The sequence below is a fragment of the Delphinapterus leucas genome, chromosome 9 (assembly GCF_059928025.1).
Source record: "Delphinapterus leucas isolate spDelLeu-1000000601 "Yukka" chromosome 9, BTC_Dleu_Yukka2, whole genome shotgun sequence".
Taxonomy (NCBI): domain Eukaryota; kingdom Metazoa; phylum Chordata; class Mammalia; order Artiodactyla; family Monodontidae; genus Delphinapterus; species Delphinapterus leucas.
This window is the reverse complement of record NC_143137.1, coordinates 46,598,304-46,606,207: the sequence shown is the minus strand read 5'-3', so window position 1 is coordinate 46,606,207 and position 7,904 is coordinate 46,598,304. Positions and strand designations below refer to the sequence as shown.

The 7,904-nt window shown below is 43.5% G+C and overlaps 1 pseudogene; it reads right to left on the bottom strand.

Moving 5' to 3' along the window:
* Window positions 1-4,468: 4,468 nt before the first annotated feature.
* LOC111182915 (lysosomal dipeptide transporter MFSD1-like) lies at window positions 4,469-6,801 on the bottom strand (annotated as a pseudogene).
* Window positions 6,802-7,904: the final 1,103 nt, after the last annotated feature.

Genomic DNA, 7,904 nt, shown 5'->3' with positions numbered 1-7,904 from the left:
AATAGAACTACCATATGACCCAGCAGTCCCACTACTGGGCATATACCCTGAGAAAACCATAATTCAAAAAGAGTCATGTACCAAATGTTCATTGCAGCTCTATTTACAATAGCCCGGAGATGGAAACAACCTAAGTGTCCATCATCGGATGAATGGATAAAGAAGATGTGGCACATATATACAATGGAATATTACTCAGCCATAAAAAGAAACGAAATTGAGCTATTTGTAATGAGGTGGATAGACCTAGAGTCTGTCATACAGAGTGAAGTAAGTCAGAAAGTGAGAGACAAATACCGTATGCTAACACATATATATGAAATTTAAGAAAAAAAAATGTCATGAAGAACCTAGGGGTAAGACAGGAATAAAGACACAGACCTACTAGAGAATGGACTTGAGGATATGGGGAGGGGGAAGGGTAAGCTGTGACAAAGCGAGAGAGAGGCATGGACATATATACACTACCAAACGTAAGGTAAATAGCTAGTGGGAAGCAGCCTCATAGCACAGGGAGATCAGCTCGGTGCTCTGTGACTGCCTGGAGGGGTGGGATAGGGAGGGTGGGAGGGAGGGAGAGCAAGCAGGAAGAGATATGGGAACATATGTATATATATAACTGATTCATTTTGTTGTGAAGCAGAAACTAACACATCATTGTAAAGCAATTATACTCCAATAAAGATGTTAAAAAATAAAATAAAAAAAAGAATGGTGGACACCACATGCTGGTCAGGCACACTCCTACTCATCCAGCAAGTCTCAACTCGAAGTTTCCTCTCTGCTGAGACTTTCCCTGGCTTCCCCAGGCAGAGTACATAGGTGCCAGCCGTAAACACATGAAAGCATGGAAAGTTCAGAGTACTCTCCAGAGTTGGGTTTAACCAGCACATGAAATGTGAGGGAAGAGGAGGGGGAATGAGATTAAACAAGCACGTCTGTGCCAGGGAATAAGGAACCTTGTGTGCCAAGTATGAGTCAAACTTAGAAAGATTGGTCTGGTGACACGTGGAGGATAGGCCAGAGGATGTAAGATTAGAAAGACAGAAGCTAATCAAGAAGATGTTATAGGCAATGACCAACTGAACTTGATTCCCAGCAGTAGGGATGGAGAAGTGTCATGGTAAGAGAGATATTTAGGGGGTTGTCAAGACTTACTGATTTGATGCCAAGATTGAACAGATGAAGTCACAAATGACACCCTCATTTCTGGTTTTTACAATTAAATGACTATTTAGGAAGATAAGAGAATACAGGAAGGAAAGGGGGTTCAGCAGGGAGAAATCATGGGTTCAGTTTGCAGGATGCATTTGGTGCTAATGGCTCACCCATGTAAAAATGTCTAGCAAATGGCCGAACACATGGTTTTGGAGCTCGAGAAAGAAGGATGAGATCAGACTGTATAGTCAGCTGAAATAAAGAAGACCAATAATAGGTCCCTGGGTAACAGTAAAGTCTAAGGAACAGGCAAAGTTAGAGAACTTTGAAAGGAAGGTCAGAAATGGCCAGAGGAGGAAGCACAGAGTCAGGAGTGTAAGAAGAAAGCAGAGAAAGATAGAACTTCAAGGATGGAGAAGTCACCAGGGTCAAATGCTGCTACAGATGATAAGGTGGGGCTTCCCTGGTGGTACAGTGGTAAAGAATCTGCCTGCCAGTGCAGGGGACATAGGTTCAAGCCCTGGTCTGGGAAGATCCCACATACCGTGGAGCAACTAAACCCGTGCGCCACAGCTACTGAGCCTGCACTCTAGAGCCTGCAAGCCACAACTACTGAGCCCGCGTGCCACAGCTACTGAAGCCCATACACCTAGAGCCCGTGCTCCACAACGAGAGAAGCCACCGCAATGAGAAGCCTGCGCACCGCAACACAGAGTAGCCCCTGATCGCTGCAACTAGAGAAAGCCCGCTTGCAGCAATGAAGACCCAGCACAGCCAAAAATTAAAAAATAATAATAATAATAAAGTTTTTTAAATAAAGTGACTGTTATAGTTTGTTGGACTTATAAAGTGAAAATAATTTTTAAAAAAAGATGATAAGGTGATGAGTCCCCTTTGGATATAGCAACTAAGGAGTCCCTGTAACTTAACAGGAGCTTTTCAGTGAGGACAATGTGGTGCATGGCACATTGCTAAACCTTTACAGTGAATGGGGTTATCAAAAGAAGATAAAACCTGTATTTTTAAAGAAAAACCCATAAAGCTCTCCTTTCATAGGCTTATAAACCTCATATGTATGATAAATCATCCACGGGAACAAATTTTTCATTGCTGCCGAAAATTTATAACCTTAACAGACTTTCTTGAAAAATTGTGTACTTCAAAATGTTCTTAAAGAGTTAAGCAAGTATTACTGGAATAGATGTTTGCTCACTTAAATTACCTGATTTTTTCTATGTCCTAATTTACACAATGGATATAATCTTGGTTTGTTCTAATTCCCTAATCTGAAAATGGGCATAATAACAGAGTACCTGATCTCCCCTTCTTGTCAGAGTGCTTCTACGCAAGGATCCATTGAGATCCTGAATATAAAAACTAAAAGCTCAGTATAAACTGGATAGTAATGTACAAATGTTGATTATTGTATGCAGGACCATCCTTAGGTAGGGCAAACCCAGGTTAGTCCATTAATTGGCAGGTTTGGAGGATGTGGAGGCATGGGGCTGGAGCAGGGCATTACTGTCAGGGGCAAAGTAGGGCTGCAAGAATCAGAAGCTCAGGCCAAACAGCCCACCAAGGAGAGATGCTCAGACTCCAAAGTCTAAGCAGAAAAGACGTGTGACAAGGCAAAGATAGACGTCTTTAGGCCAGGAATTCAGGAATTGAGTGCCATGGATCAAGTGAGGAATAAGCGTGTGTGTGTGTGTGAGAGAGAGATGTGGGTTCTTTTCCACAGGGGTCACATGCTAAAACCCATCAGGTTTTATGGGCCAACAGGTTCTTGACTCTTGGAATGGTCAAGATGATCACCTTGGAACAAAATCAGGAACAGTCACAAAGTCCCAAGTCCCAAGTCCATGGCAAGGTCAATATAATACCAACAGCCCATACAGACCGCTGCTTGAGCATGGATTACTGACTTCTACTAGTAAGGAGATGATCATTAACCTTTAAGAAGCACTAGATTCATCCATCAGGAAAGTATCTGTTGCACCATAATATGAAACTATGATGCAAAGGGCTTCAACAATAGGGACATTAATTATCTCAACAAGAAATCCAAATGTAGGGCATCTCCAAGATTGGTGCTTTCTATTGGTTCTTTCTATTCCATCATGCTCGGTTTGTTGGCATTTCCCTCAGGCTTTGACAAACATCGTATAAGAAGGTAGCTTCAAGGAGAAGCAGGACAATGTCTTTCTCATCCTGCATGTCCCATTTAATAGCTAAGAAATCCTTCCCTCGACATATATGCCCTCACAACACCTTGGCCAGAATTGCATAGCATGTTTATTGCTAAACCAGTCACTAGCAAGGGGAATGAGATTCCCATGATTAGTTCAGGTCAGTGTGGCACGAAGTATAGTCCCTTGGCCAGCAACACTGTGGCCTGGGACTTGTTAAAAATGCAATTTCTCAGGCCTGAATCACTGACTGGGGCTGGGGCCTCACAATATGTTTTTGGTCCCAGTTTACTCTCCTTTTTATTTATGCATCATTCAAAAAAATATTTATTTTGTGCCTACTTTGTGCTAGGCACTATCAACACAATTATTATTAACATATCAGAGACAGTTTCTGCCCTCGTGGAGCTTACAACCAAAATAAAGAGACACCCACACATACCTCATCACAAATTCTTCATGATAAGCCGAGGAAAGCTACGAAGGAAAAGTACAGGGGTTTTCAAAGATCACAGGAATTTTAGAAGAACTTTATATAGCCTGAAGGGTCTGGAAGAGTTTCCACAGGGAGAATGGTTCCCAGTGGGGGGCTAAAATTTTCTGTCCTAAATCCTATGAAACCAGGTTGTTAGAGAATCCTGGCTAAAATAGTCTAAGCAAAGGGAGCAGCATGGACAAAGCCCCTGAGAAGGGAAGAGATGTAACCAATTTGAAAAAAATGTAAGCAGCTCACTGTAGCTGAGGCACAGAGGTAGTGGAAAGAGGAAGCCAGACCACACAGGCCCTCCACAGCAGCAGACTTTTCCCAACTGGTAAGGCCAACTTTCAACACCCATCGGCGAGAACAGTCACATGGCCGTCAAAGCCTAAAGAATTAACAACTGAATAATGACACAGTACACCGTAAATCAGAAAAAAAGGATGTAAATAAACTTATCCTGAATAAGGAATGCACTTTCAAGCTGTTCTAAAACTTTTAAGCATACAGTATTATACCATGTACTTCAAACTGAGACAGGCTGGGCCCTGGGCCCCTTTGCTGCAGCACTTGTACCTGGACACACGTTTCCTGGAGCAACAGAATACAAAGAAACTATAAGGGGCTAAAAATAACTGTTGTGCATGTGCAGTTGGGGCACATGATGGACAAGATACAAAAAGACCAAAAAAAAATCACTTCTACTCCCTCAAAAGCTTTTTTTTTTTTTTTGGCTTTAAGATAAAGAAAAGGCCATATTCCTATGATACTCTTTGTGAAAATTATCTCAATATGAGATCCAAAGATTTCCATTATTCAGTGTCCGTACTCAAAATCACCCACATGTACCAGGTACAATTTTCTGAACTTCACCACTGATGAGCCTATCCCAAAGTAGAATTCTTCAGCAATACAAAAGACACAGGCTAAAACAGTCCTCAGAATTATACTTTAAAATAAGTGTATTCAAAATATAAATATAATAACTCTCCAGACCATTATTTTTCCTAACAACTAAACTCTAAATTTGAGGAAAAAATAAAGTTTTTCAAACCAATGATGTGTGCAGCCCATTCTCATGACACAGTCATTTAAACTTCTCATTCCGCATGAGAAAGTTTTGTTTCTTCCTTTCGTCTTGCAGAATAATTTAGGTTCCCACCTTGGATATGATTCAACAAGTGGAGTAAGACCACAGATAACAGTGACAAAGAAACACAGGCAATGAAGAAAACTTCTAAAAACAAATATCCCCGAGTATCCAATATCATGCCAGCAATGATGGAAATGATGGCCAACCCAAGATTCTGAATGGACCGCATGAAGCCATATGCGGTTCCCAGTTGATGTTCAGGAACTACAAACGCCACCACTGGCCACAATGCACAGGCAAGCAACGAATAGTAGAGTCCCAGGAGACACATAGCAATGCAAGTGTTCCACAGCATAAAGGCCAGCATCATGTGGGAAGCAAGCATGGTCACCACTGCACACAGATGATGTTACTTCCCGTTTTATCCACCAGGAGCCCAAACACTATACTGCTAATATCACCCGCTGTCTGGGAGAAGAATCCAAATTTCTCTGTAAAGAAATCTTTGTGAAGTCCAATGAAAGGGAACACGGCAACGTAACAGCAGACACAGATGATAAATATAGCCACAGGGGTAAGGAAAAGTCCTTCACATCAGTCAACTCAATAACTTCACCTGTTTTTCTTTGTTCTTTATGAAGGATTCTTTCTGCTGTCTGATCCAAATAAGCAAGGGCCAAGGCACAGACTCGTGAAAGAATACATGTTATACCCGCAGTCATAAGTGTGACCCCAAGGGTTGTGTGACCAGCAGAACCCAAGGAAGCTTAAACCTTAGAATACAGCCATCTCATGAGGTTCATGTTTGCTGTTCTTCCAATTCCAGCCATGCTAAGCTGGAGTCCAACTTACACCAAACACCAAGTTTAATTCTTTGCCTTTCAACCAACTCACAGCATACGTATTCTGGGCAACTGCTAAGGAGTCCCCACCCATCCCAAACCTAACCATCCAAACTCCATCAGCCAAAAAGCATTAAATATTCTACCCAGGGCAAAAACAAATAGCAACTAAAAATAATGGTGCCCCATCGTATTCCAAATGCTTGCTCTATCAAAAAGCCACCAAAGAGGGGCTTCCCTGGTGGGCGCAGTGGTTGAGAGTCCGCCTGCCGATGCAGGGGACACGGGTTCGTGCCCCGGGCCGGGAAGATCCCACATGCCGCGGAGCGGCTGGGCCCGTGAGCCATGGCCGCTGAGCCTACGCGTCCGGAGCCTGTGCTCCGCAACGGGAGAGGCCACAGCAGTGAGAGGCCCGCGTACCACACACACACACACACACAACACAAAAGCCACCAAAGAAACACAAAACTACATTGGGCCAAGAATACCAGGCATACCGCAGCATGAATTTCGTGGTATTCACCTGCATATCCTTGTAACCTGAGTCTGAGGTCAGCAGGACTATCATAGCCGAAGCCAAGGAAGAAAGCACCAGCAACAGCACCAAAAGCCTGTGCGCCAGGAACTGGGGTCGCAGAGGTCCGGCGGGGCAGCGGGGCGGCGGGGGCTCCTGTGCTGGCGTCGTCTGGGCAGCCTGGCAGCGCCCTCGCTTCCTCCCCGCCTCCCCCGGGCCGGCGGCGGGAGGCCGAGAGATGACCGTGACCGCAACTTACCGGAGGAAGCCGCAGCCAGAGCCCCGCGAAAACTGTGCTCACGTGACCGCGGTCGTTCATGTGATGCTTCACAATCTTTTTAACAAGCCCTCCAGGTGATTCCAATGCAGGATAAATTTGAGAAGAACTGGTTTAGAACAGAAAGGGTTTCACCTGAACTGCGGCTAAATCCACCCATTCCGAAGTGTTTGGATACCTGAAGAAACTCAGGATTTATTAATGAAGAAGGGGAAATAGTTTTGTAGCATTGGGAAGGATGTTCAAACTTTCAGAGGCTGAATAAGACCCTCCACATCCATAGACCAAGGTCCCCAAAGGCGTCTCACCTCCATAACTATGGAACCACCTCTATCTCTAAAATGACATTGTCTGACCTGTAAACTTCATGAAGGCAGGAATTGGTCTACTTTGCTCACCAGTCTACCCCTGCCCCTAACTGGAACTTTGCCTGGCATACAGTAGGCACTCAAACACTTTCTAAATTAATAGAATAATCCTTCTACAAATATTCAAATATCCTATAATATTTTGGTGTCATGGAGGAGGGGGTGATTCTAGAAGCAGAAGAATCTGAAAATGCATATTGACTCTTGTCCACCATTTAGAGTTCTGTCCAGTATCTGAACCCTTCAGTCACTGAAGCTTTCTTGGAACTAGTTATCCAAAACTCACCTAATCGTCACCATATTCTTTCTCCTTCTATCCAGTAGGTATGATTAAGCCTCAAAATAATTCAGTTTGGAGAACCTGAAGATCTAAGTCTCTAGTTCAATTGCCTGTTACACAAGTTCAATTGCAGGTTACAACCCCGTTGTTTCAATCCTGCCTCTTATCACTTTCTGATAGTATAATTTGGGAAAGTTACTTTACTTCTTAAGCCTCAGTTTCCTTGTCATTATAATGAACTAGTGTCGGTACATATTCCATGAAGTAATTGTGAGGCTTAAGATAATCTATGTACAGCACTCAGTATAGTATTTGGGGCACACAGTAAGACAAATGTTTGTCTGAAAACTCAAGAGCTGTGGGAAACTTTAATGAGAATACTTACACTAAGTAAGCCTTAGTAAACTTTCTTCAGAGTTACAGGACATCACATTGCTGCCTAGCAAATTATAGGGGGATTCTAGCAGTTTACTGTCCAATGGGTTTTTGAAGCCAAGCCACACCTGCCCTGTGCTGTGATGTGGTAGAAAGCCATCATGGGAGCCCTACAAGAGCACTGAATTTAGAGCCACAAGACCTGGCTCGGTCACAGATCAAGGCTTCCAACATTTCTGAGCCCCAGGTTTCTCCCTTCTGAAACTTGAAAATTAATGCCTGCTTGCCTGCCCGACCCACCAACCTCATGGGTTATCACTGAGGCCAGATGGC